Raw genomic sequence first — 16,956 nt, 5'->3', positions numbered from 1 at the left:
TATGTACTGTGCATAATTGCATGGACTAGCCATTTATATCACTGGCAACACAGTAGGTTTGCTTACACCAGCATCACCACAAACACATGAGTAATGTGTTGTGCTACAATGTCACTAGGTGATAGGAATTTTTTAGCTCCATTCTAATCTTCTGGGACTATTGTCATATATGTGGTCCACAGTTTGCTGAAACATTGTTATGCGGTGCATGACTCTTTCCATACAGTACTTCCAATAATAAATTAAGTTGTTTGATTTCTAGTCTGAAAATTGCTTTGATAATCTTGTAATTGGATTTATATGCCTTTGAGTCTCTCAATTAGAACTGATTTACTTTTCCATTCCTTTCTCCTTCCTCTCTGGTCATATCCCCACTCTACATTAGGAATTCTTTTTTGTAACCAGATACACAAATAATACTTTGTATTAAGTGGTTATAGTGAAAGCAGGGCCTTTTATTCTAGTGAGTAATTATTCTTATATTCCAAGAGTGAGACTCCATCAGAAAGAAAAGAGAAGAGAAGAGGAGAGGGGAGGGGAGGGGAGGGGAGGAGAGGGGAAGAGAGGAGAGGAGAAAGAAACAAAGAAAGAGATATTATCCATGATTTAGTGGAAATGAGAAAACCAGGAAAATACCATGCAATTCTAATGAAAATTCTAGAAAAACTAGAAAAAGAGAAAGAGAAGGAAATTGAGAAGACCCTGTCATCTGCCGAAATGCTGAGTTTTCCTAATGAAGGAGAACACAATTCTAGTCAACTAAAATGCTTCCAAGAAAGTCACTGTTTTTGTCCATTTATGTCTTTCTGCTTTCTTTTTCCTTTTTCCCTAAAAGTTAATTAAATATTAATTACTTTTAGAGGAAAGATTGATAAAATGGTAAAGAAAAACAAAGTTTCTTACTTTCTCTGCCAAAGATTTTCAGCCAAAGTAATAAAAGAAAAATCTTAAAAAGGGAAACTATGCGATTCGAATGAAAGATCCATTTAAAAATGTTATTGTGGCAGTATAAAATGATACTGTGTGCTCAAATACCTAAAAACTTTTGCAACTTTCGAAATGGTATTTTTAGTATTACTTAGGGTGTTGTATGGGGTGTCTTATGGAACTTTTTAAGGTAAAGAATTTTGCTATTCTCAACTTCAGTTTATGCATCTATAAAATGAGAGTGCAAAATAATATTTCTACTTCATAGGGTTATCGTGAAAGTTAAATGACAGAGGGATCAATGAAATATTTAGTATACTGCCTACCATATAAGCCAAAGCTAAATAAGTGATAGCCAAGAACAAACACAGAAAACTTCCCAAATAAAAATATGACTAGAATAACTGTAACGTATGGACCAACACAAGCACATTTAAGAGTGAACACAGGTGCTATTAGTAATTACACCTGGACCAAAAGTATAACCCAGGATGCTCCCTGACATACTGGAATTTGTGGTTTCTCTACCTATAATCTATTAACATAGAGGGCATTAAACCTTCTCTTTTTTGGAGACCACACATGTACCGGACAAGCAGAGCCTTGATTCAATCGAGTGCCAGTAACTCACCCAGATTTTCAAGGAGTGATATTTACTAGGATTATGGATTAATCAGAGCTTGTGTTTACCAAAGTAAAGTTCACCAAAGATTCTTCAAATACGTCTACAAGCTAACTTGGCTTATAACCACTTACTTATAAATCAGAAGATTCCCCAAGATTTTACTGTCTGCCTGATTAAAGCTAATATATGCTATAAGTGTTTTCAAAATGCTTTTTTCCAAAACCATCCTTGCAGTTAAGGTGCTGCTAATTCAAAGGACCCATGACTTCCTATCAGAAATGAAAATGACACTTAATGAGAACAAAACATGTTTTCACTTGAAATGCAATTAAACCAACTTGGAGAAACAGTGTTTTTCTAACTAAGATAAAAACAGCTGTGTTTATGAAGCTGCTCCAATGGGATTAGAATTTCTCTTATAGAAACATTTGCCTTATTTAAGATATATGATTTGTATTTTAATTGACATTTTAGACAATGATACTTTTCACTACAGTTTTTTCAGTCAAGTTATTTCTTTAGGGAGTCTTTCTTATAATTCATAGTGAAAAATTTGATCATGTATTAATAGAGATTTCACGGAGATTTGTTTTTAAAGGTTTTTATGTGAAAGGCTTCCCGACAAAAATTTTACTTCATGACTAGATATGATTTAATCATGATTATGTCAAAATTGTAATTGTTAAAATGCCTTAAGAAAAATAATTTCTGCATATATTTGTGTAATTTTCCTAAAACGCAAAATTTGCAACAATTTCTAAGGTGTAGAAAAAACATTTACTTAAGTTGCTGTTTTTTTTTATATTCATTTGTATGTTTTGGGATTTTGTAGATATAACCTATGCCTTAGATTGCTACATGTTGATGTGACTTGCTGATGTTTCACCAAAAAAAAAGAAAAAGAATGCTTCCATTTCTACACTTAACATTTTCTTTTCTTTATTTTTCATAATTGTGGTCCATAACACTTGGAGTAACAACATGTTTTCCTGTGTATATATAATATAAATGGTTATATACAAACAACAGAAGAAATACGCAATTTCCCAAAACAATAACATTTGAGGACATCATTACCAACACCACCACCACTAGAAACGTTATTGCTGTTAAGAGCTTGATCTAGAAAGTACAAGCTTAAACTCCTCTGTTTGGAAACAGCATGTAATCGGGATATGAAACTAGACATTCAAGTGCAATAAAATGGATTTAATTAGTTATGTAGCTATAAAATACCTTTAAATTTGTTTTAGGCTATGTCTGCATTAGGCAACTAGTTACATGTTTTGTCTAGATCAATTTATTTTAGTCAATTTAATTTTAATAATTACGTCAACTATGTGTTATTTTCTTCCTTTAAAATAATCACAGAACAGGCTGTTTTAGGATCAGGTAGAAGCTAAGACAATCTCTTTTGAACAGATTTTATTTTTATTGCCATTAAAATTCTTTACTTAATGTTATTCCAAAATTAATTGTCTTAAAAATAGTACATTTAGCCATGTAAAAGAGAAAACAAGTAACCCTATCAAAATTGAACACTGTTAACTAACTAAACATAGAAAGTAGATTCATTCATTATCCACCAAAAATTTCAATGTACCTGCCAGGTAAAAGCACCATATTCAGTACCAGGAAAGCAGTAACGATTCCAATAACAGAAAATCATCCCTCAAAGAACTTATCACATGTTTATGTGTAAGTTAAAATGCACTGAATGTCAAAAATGCAGATGGCGCTTTGATCAGGGACATATTAGCAATGTATTCAGACAGGATATTCATTTTCTAGGGTTTTCATTGTAAGGCAGAAAGGTTAGACTAAAGAGTAACGTTAAAAATACTAATTATTTTTGTATTCTAGACATTTCTATAAGAAATGTATGGAAATAGAACAGTAATTTTGGCAGTTTTTGTCACAGTGTCAGTGAGCAAATAGATGTCATACTCATGACTACAGAAAGAGGACATTCTCTTTACCAGCCACATACCTCTTACCCAGAAACCCTTGGAGAAGCTTTGTAAACCCACATACTCAAAATACGGTAATGAGGAAATGCTGTCTGCCATGGGAAGGGGAAGATGATCTAAAACATTTAGGATAGGTAATTCCAAAACTCTGTCTTGAGATAAAACCATGCCTTGAAAAGGAAAAAGAACAGCAAAAACAGCTAGCCAAAGGTCAACAGAGCAAACCCTAACTGGTAAACTTGTCTGAATCTTTACTGTATTCCTCAAGCTATAAACTGTTTATAGACTCCTTCAAACAGGATTACATTTTGGAGGCATTTTCTTAAAAAAATAGTAAATTCCCACTATAAAATTTGTTATAGGCTTTGGACAGGACTCTTGCTAATGTGGGGCTCCGAGGCTTAAGTTTTGTTAATTTCACAGTAATTCCACCTTAGTTCACAGATATTTTCAAAACATGGGCAGTGTGATTGAAGTCAGGGAAGCCTAATCAAATATAAGTTCTAGTGTCATAGAATGGTGATGCTGAAATACTTGGCTTTTATTGGCTATTAATGGCTTTTATTGGCATATTAATGGCTTTTATTGATGATCTCAAGTTCTGTCTATAGAAACATTGATGTCTGATTATAACAGACAGTTTAATCAATGTATAAACCAATCTGGATTGTTCAGATCTCAATTCCAACATTTCCTTTGGAATTTAGGCTCAATTTATCTAAATTGGGCTTACTATATTAATTTTACTTTGTCCATATAGAGGCTGTGGGCTGAGTTTTAAGCATACTATGTTTTTGAGCATTCTGAGATTGTTCCAGTATTTTAAAATTTTAGATTACTTTGGTTTCTTGGAATTATTTAATACACACTGCAATTTTCCTTGAAAAACACATGTAAGCTAAAACGGCTTTATGGAAATGCTTTATGTTTTAATGAGGTTGGGAAACAGAGATACATTCACCTGGTCACAATCATATAGTAAATATTGATGAAAGGAACCTTTTTCTAAACTGCATAGCTATAATTATAATTCTATTCCAACTGATTTTGCAGATTTTAAACACTTTACCCTGTTTTTGTGTCTCTTACGGGGTTTCTGTTTGGGTTATCTGGACAGATCAACAGATAAAAACTTATGTCCTAGAGCAAAAACACCACATTTAAACACATCTTTTCTTTCAGGCCAAAAAGTTTGCTGTTTCAGGACCATGGACCTCCTTAGGAACATGTACATATTTCCCTAATGAATCCTTCAGCTGTCATATGTTTCTGAGTTAAATTGTTATTACTGATAGAAAAGTTCTTTATGTCTGCCATAAATGTGCATTAAAGTTTATATAGCATTCACCTTTATGCCTGGCATTTTATCTTACTGATTATTTTGGCAGGAAACAAATACCAAAAATCTCCCCTTGAGAAATAAAAACAAACTATGACCCTCTAAAAATAGAAAAAAAAGCCACAACTCTTCAGGTCCTCCTTGGACCCATGGACAAGGCTCATAAACCTCCTCGGTGTCCATTCCATGTTCTGTGAGTCTGGCTGATGGTCAAAGGACTAGAGACAGGATGATCTACAAATAGGGAGCTTGAATTTCCAAATCAGGTTTGATCATCTGCTCTTTGTGAATTTTTTCCAATTGCTTCCCCATGTGCCTTGGTTTAGTCTTTCAAAAAATAAGAATTTTATACCTCAAGGATGTAAAATACCATGTCAGAGCACATTTTATGCCTGGAATGCACCTTGGAGATAGTCTTGCCCATTGTCCAGCTCTTCATTTTTCAGATGGAGAAGAAAGTGAGGTCTGGGAAAGTAAAATGCCTGCCCAAATCGACAGAGCTAGGAAGTAGCAGAGCAGAGATCATTACCACACATTCCAAACTTTCTTTCTATTTATCATTTTTGTCCTTGAACCCCTTCCTGTCTGAGACACTACATCAACTAAAATTATTTTATAACTGCAACAGTGTACACTTGCCATGTAATACATTGGCCAATACAATTCAATATTAGCGTCTGGAAACAATACTCATTTATTAACTCACAGTTTTGTAGGTCAGAAGTCTGAGCACAGCATAACAAAGTCCTGTTCTTGGGGTCTCACAAGGCTGAAATCAAGGTATTGAACCTTGACTGGGCTGTCTCCTAATCTGGAGCATGGAGCCCTTTTCCAAGTCCATTCGGGTTGTTGACAGGATTAATTATTTGTAGCTATAGGACTGAAGTCTCTTTTCTTGCTGGTTGTCAGCCAGGGGCAGCTCCGAGCTCTTAGAGGCTGCCCTCAGGTCTTAGACATGTGGCCCTCTCCCTACATGACAGCTACTTCTTCAAAGCCAATAGGAGAATATTTGTCTTCAGGAAAGGTTCACCCCCTTTTCTAAGGACTCTGCTGATGAGATCAGACCGATGCAAGACCATCTCTCTCTTGATTAGCTCAAAGCCAACCAACTAATAACCTAGTCAAAAGTGGTATCCCATCATAGTCGTAATTCTCACTTGTGCTCAAGGGGAGGAGATCATACAGGATGTGTGCACCAGGGGACAGGAGTCTTGGGAGTCATCTTAGAATTCCGGTTGTCGGCCAGGCGCAGGGGCTCACGCCTGTAATCCCAGCACTTTGAGAGGCTGAGGCTGGCAGATCACCTGAGGTCAGGAGTTCGAGACCAGCCTGGCCAACGTGGTGAAACCCCGTCTCTACTAAAAATACAAAAGTTGGCCTGGTGTGGTGGCACAAGCCAGGTTCTCAGGAGGCTGAGGCAGGAGAATTGCTTGAACTCGGGAGGCGGAGGATGCAGTGAGCCCAGGTCACGCCATTGCATTCCATCCTCAGTGGCACAGTGAGACTCCATCTTAAAACAGAAAAAAAAAAATTATGTTTGTCACGTCGGTCAGATTCTACTCATTCAAGTACTAGATTTCCTTTTGCCTCCTCTTCCCTTCTGCTGCACCCCAACTGAGTTGGTTCAGTGTCTTCCATCCTACAGGAAATCCAGAAAGGGATGACAAGAGAAAGTAAATTCAGACCAGGGTGGCAAAAACTCCAAATCCATGAAAATATGGTATTTTTATTGGGTTCACGTATTCTTTGTAAGTGCATTGGCCAGGGATAATTCAGAATTACCTTCTTACTGATTACCGAATAGTAAAATTTACCTATTCTTTAGGCATGAAGCTTCTTTTAATAAGGCTGGCCTGGATTCAGAGAAGTCTGGAGACATCTGTGCTGGGTTGGCAGGAGCAGCAGCAGCTGGAAGTCAGGGGAGGGTGGCAACCAAAGAGCTGCCATTTTCTTAGTGCCTATGCAGGCTGAGACTTTACTTCCGTGAGCTCATTTAATCCTCACAATGGTGACTGATAGAGTCAATATTATAATCCTCATTTTACAGATGAGGAAATACCGAGGTGCAGCGGAGTGAGAGTTCAAGGCTCGGTCAGATACGTTGGTGCTTTTTTGAGGACAGGCTTCTCCTTGTCAGGCTTTGACGAAGATGGTTACCCTTTTTCACCTTTTTCTTTTTTGAGACAGTCTTGCTCTGTTGCCCAGGCTGGAAAGGGGCACGATCTTGGCTCACTGCAACCTCCACCTCCTGGGTTCAAGTGATTCTCCTCCCTCAGCCTCCCGAGTAGCTGGGATAACAAGCACACGCCGTCATGCCCACCTAATTTTTGTATTTTTAGTAGAGACAGGGTTTCATCATGTTGGTCAGGCTGGGCTGGAACTCCTGACCTCAAGTGATCCACCTGCCTCAGCCTCCTAAAATGCTGGGATTACAGGTGTGAGCCACTAGGCCTAGCTGTGACTGTGACTCTCTGGGGCTCTCAGTACATTTAGGCAAAGATTGGGGGATGGCAGATGGAGATGCTGAGTGACAGGCACCCTTTGAGAGGGAGGCTATGTCAAGCAATCAAAAAATTTCAAAGATATGAAGGGACTGTTTCTCCCTTCAAGAGTTATAATTAAACTTTCCAGAAATCAAGATCCAGGCGATAGATTATAAAAATTTTATTCCTAAAGGAAATTATAGACAAGAAATTGGTTGAACCTTATAATACCCCATGATGGTTCATGAGCAACATGTGTTCATATGATTATACCATGTTTTGAAATATGGGTAAATAAGGCACAGAGTAGGTGAAAGTGAATTTAGGGACATCAAAATGTAATGGCAAAAATCAGCTGGGCTTGTTCTTGAATCCCTCAAACTGTAACTTTTGGCTGAACAAATCAATTAAGATATAGCTAATACAGCTGCAGAGCTTGGAAAAGTTACAGTTGCTTTGTTAAAGTATATTGAGTTGGAGCAAAAAGTTCTATTTGGAAAGATTTCAAAACCCTTCAACGGCGGCCCAATCATTCCGAAGCTGAATTAAATGTAAATTGTGAATTATCTGCATACGTTTATAGTCTATTCATTTTAATATACATATGGTGGTTGTGTACTTTAAGAAGATAAAGAGATGATTCCTGAGGCATCATTATTGCATGGCAGACAGACAAACTTGAAAACAAATAATTATAAGAATGCAGGTGTTAAACTGAAGATACAGAGAAGGAATACACATATTCCACAGCCATTGGTTCCCTTTGGGAACATCAGGAAAAAACAGAAGAGGCAAGTTTTGAGTTGGGTCTGGAAGAATGGAACTTTAGCAGGCAGAAAAGGGGAAGAAAATTCCAAATAGTAGGAAAAACACAGTTAAAGTCATAGAGGCAAGAAAATATAAGAGGCTGGAAAACCATAGTTCAGTGTGGTCAGGGTGCCCAGAACGCATAGGAGAAGATAGAAAAGAGGTTGAGTGTTTATGCAGCATTGAGATTGGAAAGGACCTGGCTGCCCTCTAAAGAGAAGTTTCTATTTTATAGCAGCAGGAATCCAATAGAGACGTTACACAAAGGAATGACAAGATAATCGCTCTATTTTAGAAGATTAACTCTGGTAGCAGGAGTGAGGATGGCTGGGGACGTGAACTGAAACTGACGCTGTGTAAGAAGAGAATTGACAAGCCCAGTCAAAGAATGAGGAAGAGGACCCAGATCAGGGAAGAAACAAGATAGGCGATGAGAATAAAGTCTGCTTCAGCGGTAAACACTCTAGAATTGGGGGCACCAAGTGGCTGGAGGCAGGTGAGAAGAAAAGGAAGATGTAAGGAGAAAAATGTGGGATGATGCCTAGTTTCTGATCTTGAGCTCTGTTTGGCTTTTTTTGCAGGTAAGGGATGGAGATTAATGAACTGTCTTTGGGCATATTTAGTTTCAGGTAGTTGGAAATGCAGGCTTGCAGTTCAGAAAACAACTTAGAGCTGTAGATAAACATTTAAGAATTATCAACATTAGAGGTAGTGACAAGTGAATGACGTTTTTATAGAATTATCATGTAGTTAAGAAGAAAATAGTTTTAAATATTGGACCATGGGCCAGCATTTAAGAGAAAGTTAAGGAAGAAAAAAAAGATTTAGGAAAAAGAGACACAGAAAGTCATGCCACTGAGATTTTACTATGAGTCCCAAGAAAAGGTTTTAAGATGAGTGTGTGTCAATGTCCCCTAGGCATTAACAAGCATTAAAAAGAGTTCAGATGACAATCAGGAAGGCACTGGTGAACTCTGACCAGTTTAATTAGATTGGTGGAGAGTTGGAGACGAGACAGAGTCCTTGAACTGAAAAACAAAAAAATATGAGAGTGTTTGGTAGTGAAAGTAAAGGGTCAAAAGAAAGGTTTTTGTTGTTGTTGTTGTTGTTGTTATGGTTTCTTTGATAGAATGGGGAAAGATAATGGTTAATTGGGGTAACCCGGCAGTAGAGATTGGCAGGGCAGGTAAACTGGCAGGACAAAGAAAGGAGAGTATGGATTAGACTCTAATAAAAGTTTCTTAGGGAAGAGGGGAAGAAGGAAAAAAAAAGAATGAGTTGAGAAAATATATACTAAATTCTTTACATTGCGCTTCTCAGACAGAGCTATATTTAGCACCCATAATAAATCCACTCTGATAAGAATCCTAGTATGTTGCTGACTCTCAGCGCTCTTATTGTTATGAAATAAACATGATTTCCATGTCACCCTGTCAGACTATGTTTTCGAAACAACAACAATAAAAAAAATGTTGTTCAATCTGAAAGCAACAGAAAAGGCACCTGAGTAAAAGTAAATTTCTTCTTCCACCTACAAAACCAGAATGTGAAGACACAAATCTCAGGTGTACTGAAACAATTTTTTTGTGCCTGGATATAACTGCTTTATGGGATCACAGAGACTTCAGTACACACTCTGGGACAAACAGAGATTGCTCACAAATGATGATCGAAACATATTCTAGATATTCAATTGAATAAGACCCAGGATCACCCCCAGAATTTTTCTCTGGGCCCCAAAGAATCCTACATGCTGAATAAGACCCTAAGCAAGACCAGAGCTCCCTGCACCACTTGAATTAGGTGGTTTCCATCTTGCACCTATGGGAAAGAGTTGGAGCCAACCCAATCTTTATGATTAAGCAGGAAAAACAATGTTTTCCATAAGAATGCAATCTTCTGCATGGTTGGTCACCAGTTATTTTTTGGACATCCATTGGGTTTCCGTCAAGTTAGCTAATTGTTCTGCTAAATCATCTTGAAAAGATGACTTGCCTTCTTGAGTTGTTAATACTTGTGAAATTCTTTTCCCAAATGAATGAGAATTGAAAGACATAGATTCTTTTAACACACACATACACAAAAATTCCCAAACATATAGCGTGTTGAAAGTTAGTCTGTTGCAAAGAAACTTGAGTTCTAGGCCCAGATCCAGGGGTGGAGATGACTGTAACATTCCACCAAGAACTTCACTCTTGGCTTTCACCTCGAAAATAAAAATCCCTAGTCAAGTCAGATATATGAAGTATTGCACTCTAACAGCAGGAGGAACTGAAGAAAAGGGAGGATGTTTTCATAAAGATTTAGTAAGGAAGTTAGAAGGAATTATGTGGGAAAGAAGGAAAAAGAGTAATTGTGGTATTATTACAATACATGCCTGGGCCAGGTACAGAATATGATGGGTCCGTGTTTCACTCCATACAGCCCTGCTATCATGATGACATTATGAAGTAATTTCCTATAAACTATAATCTGTTTTGGAAATGCTTTCTACCAGGTGTCTCTTATGGAACACACAGGAAAAAAAAAAAAAAAAAAAGAATTGACGTATTAAATTACTCTCACTGTTCAAATATTTGAAGTACTAATTCATCACTCATGACATTCAATTTATATTTTAATATCATTATAAATTTAACAGGGTTGAATCTTTTCAAAATAACAAAGAAAGTGCCTTTTGAAAGGAAAGAAGATGGAAACGTTGAAGAGGTTCTTGCGGGATCACTCTTAAAAGCCATCAAAGCATCAGAATCTCTCTCTTGGCTGTATAATAAATACTCACAGAAAATGAGCGCCAAGTATGTATGGAGAAATGCCTTGGCATTTGCTGTATGAATATGGATGATGGGAATCTAGTAAAATATTAGAGAAATTAAATCAAAACTCAAAGATAGTTCTAAGGTGTTTACTGGGTGTCACCTGATGAAATGACTCTATGGGGATTTATCACTAATCTGTGAAGTGAAAAATAATCTTAATGATGAGAGGAAGCTTACTTATATTATGCCTAGGACAAGAAGAGGTTTTTAACTCACTTTAACAATGCAGTGTTTGCAGGTTTTCAACCATTATCACTTTATTAGAATATCTTTGCTAAAACCCAACTATTTTATGGGCTCCTCTGACACCTCCCAAGAATCCAAGGGAGGAAATGAAGCCAATGAATGTAATCTACAGGTGAAACTTGCAGAGCAAATTCAGGAAAAAAAGTAATTATGCTTCTTGGCACTTTATCATTTTATAACCTCACCTTTTAGAGAAGGTATTGAGAGATTATATTGATCAGTCCAGATTTTTATTTTACATGTTTGTTCCTGGAAAGGCTTATTTTAACAGAAGTTATCTCAAGGTGTCATGCCCAGTACCATCATCATTATCATCAAAAATTTGACTGAATAAACCTAAGATTTCATTTTAGTGTTGTTTGAACATTGCGTTTTAGCATTTTTCTTTGAATTCTAAACTCATAATTTCATCATAAAACTGTCTTTACAGCAGACAATATGATTAATTAGTAATTCTATTAAATATTTGCCAAACCAAGGGGACCATTTCTAGTTTTGCCAGGGTGTCTTGCTGGTCAGAAATGCTTTGCCTAATCAACTCAACATGCATGTTGATGCTAAGAGTCTAACTAAACATACAGGACACATACTTCTGTATGTATAGTCTTACATATGAAAGTAATATTTATTTATTCACCAAAAAGTGTGAAGAGAGGTTAAAATAGGATGGGATGAAACAGTGTACAGAGGTAAGGAAAAGCTTTTCCAAGCAACTGAATTTCCCTTGGAGCCTGAATGTTAAGTGGAATTAGGCAAAGTGTGGTGGTCGTGGGAAAATTCAGGCAGAGGACATAGCTAGTGCAAAGGCACTAAGGCTGCAAAGGATGCAAGCTATGCAGGCATGGTGCAAGGAGGCCTTTGTGCAGGAAGCAAAGGGAGATAAGGCTGGGGTGACCCACAGCCTCCTTCTTCAAGGGCACTGGATAGACTCCTGGGAAGCAAAAAGTGACTGGATTAAATTTGCATTTCAAAAAGACTCTTCTGACTACAGTGTGTGGCAAGATAATTGGGGGAAGCAATAGCCCAGGTGGAAAGCTTTATTACAGTCAAAACAAAAAAGGATGAAGACTTGGATTGGGGTGGTACTTAGTGAAGAGGCATAAAAGAAGACTCAAGTCAAAATGACAGGACTTGGGGATGGGTGGGTCATAGAAAGAAGGTGTCAAAATGATTGTCACAGTAGGTAATTAGTCACTGATTGATAGAAAATGGTAATCACTGAACTAGGCTTTTTATCTTCATTCTGTTCTATTTAGGTACATTCTATGCAAAGTATTTAGTGCTTACCAGATGCAAAGTACAGCTAGGAATTCTAATGGATAGCAATATAAAATAAATGGATAAAAGGATATATAATCTCTGCCTTTTATAGGCTTATATTCAAATACAGACAATACTTTCCATTTCCAGTAAAAGGAATGAGAAGTTATATACCCAGATACATGTAGACACACAAATAAACAGATGTATACACATATATGTCTATATATGTATATGTGTATGTACACATATGCATATATAAGTATATATATATTTGCATCATATACACGTCTAAATTAAGGGTGCATTGCCAGGGGACTGAGGGGGGATAAATAATGCAGAGGTCAGGAAAAGTAACGGAAAAGTTGTGTGGGATGGTATTCTTCTTATAAGAAATTCAAATGTTTTAAAAAATGATTGTCTTATATATCCATCTTATTACAGAAGAAATGTATGATGCTGGCCCTGTTTATCAGGGCCAGAAGAAGATATTTGGCAATGGCATTTAGCGGTATTAACCATTTTTAATCCATTATATCAGTAATGACACTACAATCATGACAGTAATCTTATCATTAATAGTAATGATAAATAATAGTAATTATTAGTATGTAATTTTTAAAAGTCACACAAGCAGAAAAACATAAACAAAGATTTCATTTTAATGTTGTTTGAACATTGCATTTTAGCATTTTTATTTGAATTCTAAACTCATAATTTCATCATAAAACTGTCTTTACAGCAGACAATATGATTAATTAGTAATTCTATTAAATATTTGCCAAATGAAGGGGACCACTTCTAGTTTTGCCAGGGTGTCTTGCTGGTCAGAAGTGCTTTGCCTAATCAACTCAACACGCATGTTGATGCTAAGAGTCTAACTGAACATACAGGACAATTGCAAATCTGTGAATTATTAAGCCTCCTTTCACCTCAGTTTCCTCCCTCTTTGCTTATTTCAGTTTTGTGTGTATTCCTTTTGATTGCTTGTTAATGTCTCCTATTTATAGTGATATTATGTAACAGTATTATCTAATCTCCAAAATAGTATATAATCGTCATGTACCATTCTGTAATTATGGTACAGATGTTGGAATATGCTTGGAATCACTGAAAGTGAATTTACCATAAGCTAAGGAAGCTTACTCTTCAGGGCCTCTGACTTGCAAGAGACTCAATTTCTTATTACCTAAATTTGTATGTTTAATTTTGTAGCACTTTTCTTTAAAAAGATCTCCCAAATTTTATGAGCTTCAATTCCAGAAAACTTATCTGGCCTTGTTTTTCATATTGTATTGTCATATTTAATTTGTTTTTATGCCTTTCTCACAATATTTTAGGTTCATGAGATCAGAGACAATATTTTGTTCTGTTTCTCTACTGTCTAGCTTATTTATTATTTATTTACTGTTATGAGACAGGGTCTCACTGTCACTCATGCTGGAGTGCAGTGGTGCATTCATGGCTCACTGCAGCCTGGACCTCCCAAGACTCAGGTGATCCTCCCACCTCAGCCTCCCAGTAGCTGAGACTACAAGAGAGCACCATGACACCTGGCTAATTTTTGTATCTTTTTTTTTTTTTTTTTTTTGTAGAGACAGGATTTCATCATGCTGCCCAGGCTGGTCTTGAACTCCTGGGCTCAAGCAATCCACTCATCTCAGCCTCCGAAAGTGTAAGGATTACAGGCATGAGCCACCACGCCCGGCTTGTCTATCATTTAGTTCAGTAAATGCCTGGTGAATGAATGAATCATATACATTTAGTGGTTGTTTTGAAGTTGACTCTGCTGAGTGAGATTTTCTTTGCATTCATGCATCTTCATTAATGTCAACTTTGTTGCAAAGTTTTTAAAGAAGTAATCTTTGTTTAAATTATCTTAAGTTACTTGATTTAAAAAAGTTAAAAGTGACCATCTGCAGAATTATAAAGTCCCATTACTGTCAATATGCATAATATTTTGCCAAAAATGCAATTTGTCTTCATGTTAGTCTTAATTTTTCCATGTTTTAAAAATTTTCTTGGAGTGTTTCCCAAATGGGATTTACTGAGAGAAAGGATCTATTCAGCCAGCTTTGTAGATTCCAAGAGTCCTTCTAAAAGTTAAGTCTAGCCAAGGAAAAATGTAGTGGCACACGATTGCGTTTCTCTTACGCTGTCATTTAATGTGAGATCTAAATTTTGCATTTCTTTAATGCCCGAGGTGTTTATTTTTTAAAATCTCCACTCTTTTTATCAGGAGTTATGTTGACAAGTTACCTGGGAGCTGATATACCCTATATAATACATGATCTAAGATCTGAACAATACACAAATTAATAAAATTAAATCACTAGGATTTGTCATCATTTCTAAATTATACAATTGGGTTTTGTTTTTTAAAGCTAAAATATTCCTCCTCCTTTCTCCATCCCTTGTTCTGGTCACTTCCAAGGATTTTTACAAATGCAAAAGAAATTCATTTGTACTTCCTGACCACAGAGATGAATAATTTAAGGACAATATCAAATTCTTGATAAATCTCATAAATGTTTTAACTGTCCGAGAAATTGACATTTATTTAGTTAATCTTTTAGCTAGTCATAAATAATGTAATAAAACCCCTTAAAATTGACATTAAATAACATAAAGACCTAACAATATATTAGAAAAAAACCTTTTTGGACTGAGCCATGAATTTCCTGATAATTCAGCTGCAAGTGACAACTAAAATGTAACTCCAGAATCTGGATATGGTTCCAGAAAGGATCCTTGTCAAGAAATTGCCATTTCATCATCTTTCCTTAAAGTCCCTTCAATATTTATCATTGCAATTTTTGTCCTGTCTTTTCCGCTCTATTGCATCAAACCAAGGAAAAACAACTATTAAATGCTCATTTATATCACCTCCCTCCCTTCATATTTCATTCCTCAGCCCTAAAATTCCTGTAGGAATCCTGCTTTTATATTTTATCTTTAAGTCACCATAGTATCTGTAATCTCTTTTATAGTCATGTATGCTTAATTTTGGAAGACTGTCAACTACCTCTTCAGGTTCATTTAAATGAAAATATATCACAAAATAGTAGGCTCTTCCACTACCCTCACTGAAAAATTACTCTAACAAATGACCAGTAAGCTGTTTTGTGAAGCAAAACATCCAGACTCTAAACAAAAGTGGTGGAATTACAATATTTTCATAGAAATGGATTTTGCTACTAGAGCCTTTTCTTTTTTTAATTGGGGGAAATGTTATTAAAAAAAAAAATCCCAGAATACATCTTTGCTCTCAGTCCTTCAATTCCAACATAATGATATGTTTGAAAATATGTGGTAGTGTATACTAAGCCTTTATGCTGTCTCACATCCTCAGGACAAAATATCTGTTTTGAAAGGACTTCTCTGAATTTTGCTATTTCCTGCTTACTGAGCACTGGCCCCCTCCTGGGAAAACAGAGTTATTTCAGCCAATGTTCAGACTCCATCTTGCATTCGTCTCTGTGGAATATTAATAGTGCTACTGAGATATATTCATCATCTTTTCTCTGCTTTTGCTGTTTTTATAGCCCAGTGAAATTTATATCTGGTGTTTGTAGGAAGGCTATCAGAAGCTATTTGGACATCAAACTTTTAAACTATAAATAATGATGGCAAGACTGCTAGATATCTTTTCACAGTTAAACCTATTCAACAGAGTTTTGTTCTTACGACAGTGCAAATAAATTAGTGTTATTTTAGGAGTTTTAAAGTGAACATACTTGTCTCCCTCCCTTCCCATCTACATATCAAGGAGACACTCCAGATTGCACTTTTATTTAAACTGTGGCCATCAGAAAATACCGTGAGAGGGCTGTGTGTAGGTAATGGTTCAGTTAGCATTGACCCCAGAAAATGGAAAACCAAGAACAAGTCACTTTTAAAGCGAAGCAATAGATTTTGAATATGGATTGTTGCAACTCACCACTTCCCGACCACAACACAAGAGTATCTCACTGTAAATTAAGAGTCTAAGTTAGCCACAGCTGTGGTATAACTCTGAGAATGATTTCTCTACGTGTAGACAATTCTGGATCCTTCCGTGGTGCGCGATTACCCTGGTCTTTAACGTTTGTCCTTTGCAGCGGAGGGGTCAATGCATTCTTATTTCCTTGCTCTTTAGAATTCTCCACCAGAGGGAGAACAAGGGAAGGAGCAGGTTTCACGCGCAGTTTTGAGTAAAGTTTGAATCTGAGAAACCCCACATTCACGAATTAAGGATCTCCAGTTCTGTGTCTTCATTCTACCCCTCCCTGCCTGCTTTTCCATTCGGCAGAACTGAGGGACTTCCAGTGACTGCAGTAATTTTAATTATTCTCAGTCGTTCTCCGAAATGTGTTTTTTATCAGTTCCTCTGAAAATTAAGTTGTAGTAAGAAACATAGTTTAGGGGCACCCCCTTAGAAGAGGCCAGGTTATTTTTTAAGGAAAAGCTGGAGATTTCTAACAGGCACTTACCCCCCCCC

The 16,956-nt window shown here is 36.5% G+C and overlaps 1 protein-coding gene across 3 annotated transcripts in view; it reads left to right on the top strand.

The window, feature by feature from the left end:
* NRG1 (neuregulin 1) overlaps positions 1-16,956 on the top strand; it is a 1,122,805-nt gene that overhangs the window by 887,549 nt on the left and 218,300 nt on the right. The gene's annotated exons all lie outside the window — the stretch shown is intronic.

Source organism: Colobus angolensis, unplaced genomic scaffold (assembly GCF_000951035.1).
Source record: "Colobus angolensis palliatus isolate OR3802 unplaced genomic scaffold, Cang.pa_1.0 Scaffold52, whole genome shotgun sequence".
NCBI lineage: Eukaryota > Metazoa > Chordata > Mammalia > Primates > Cercopithecidae > Colobus > Colobus angolensis.
This window is presented reverse-complemented; position numbering and strand designations above follow the sequence as displayed.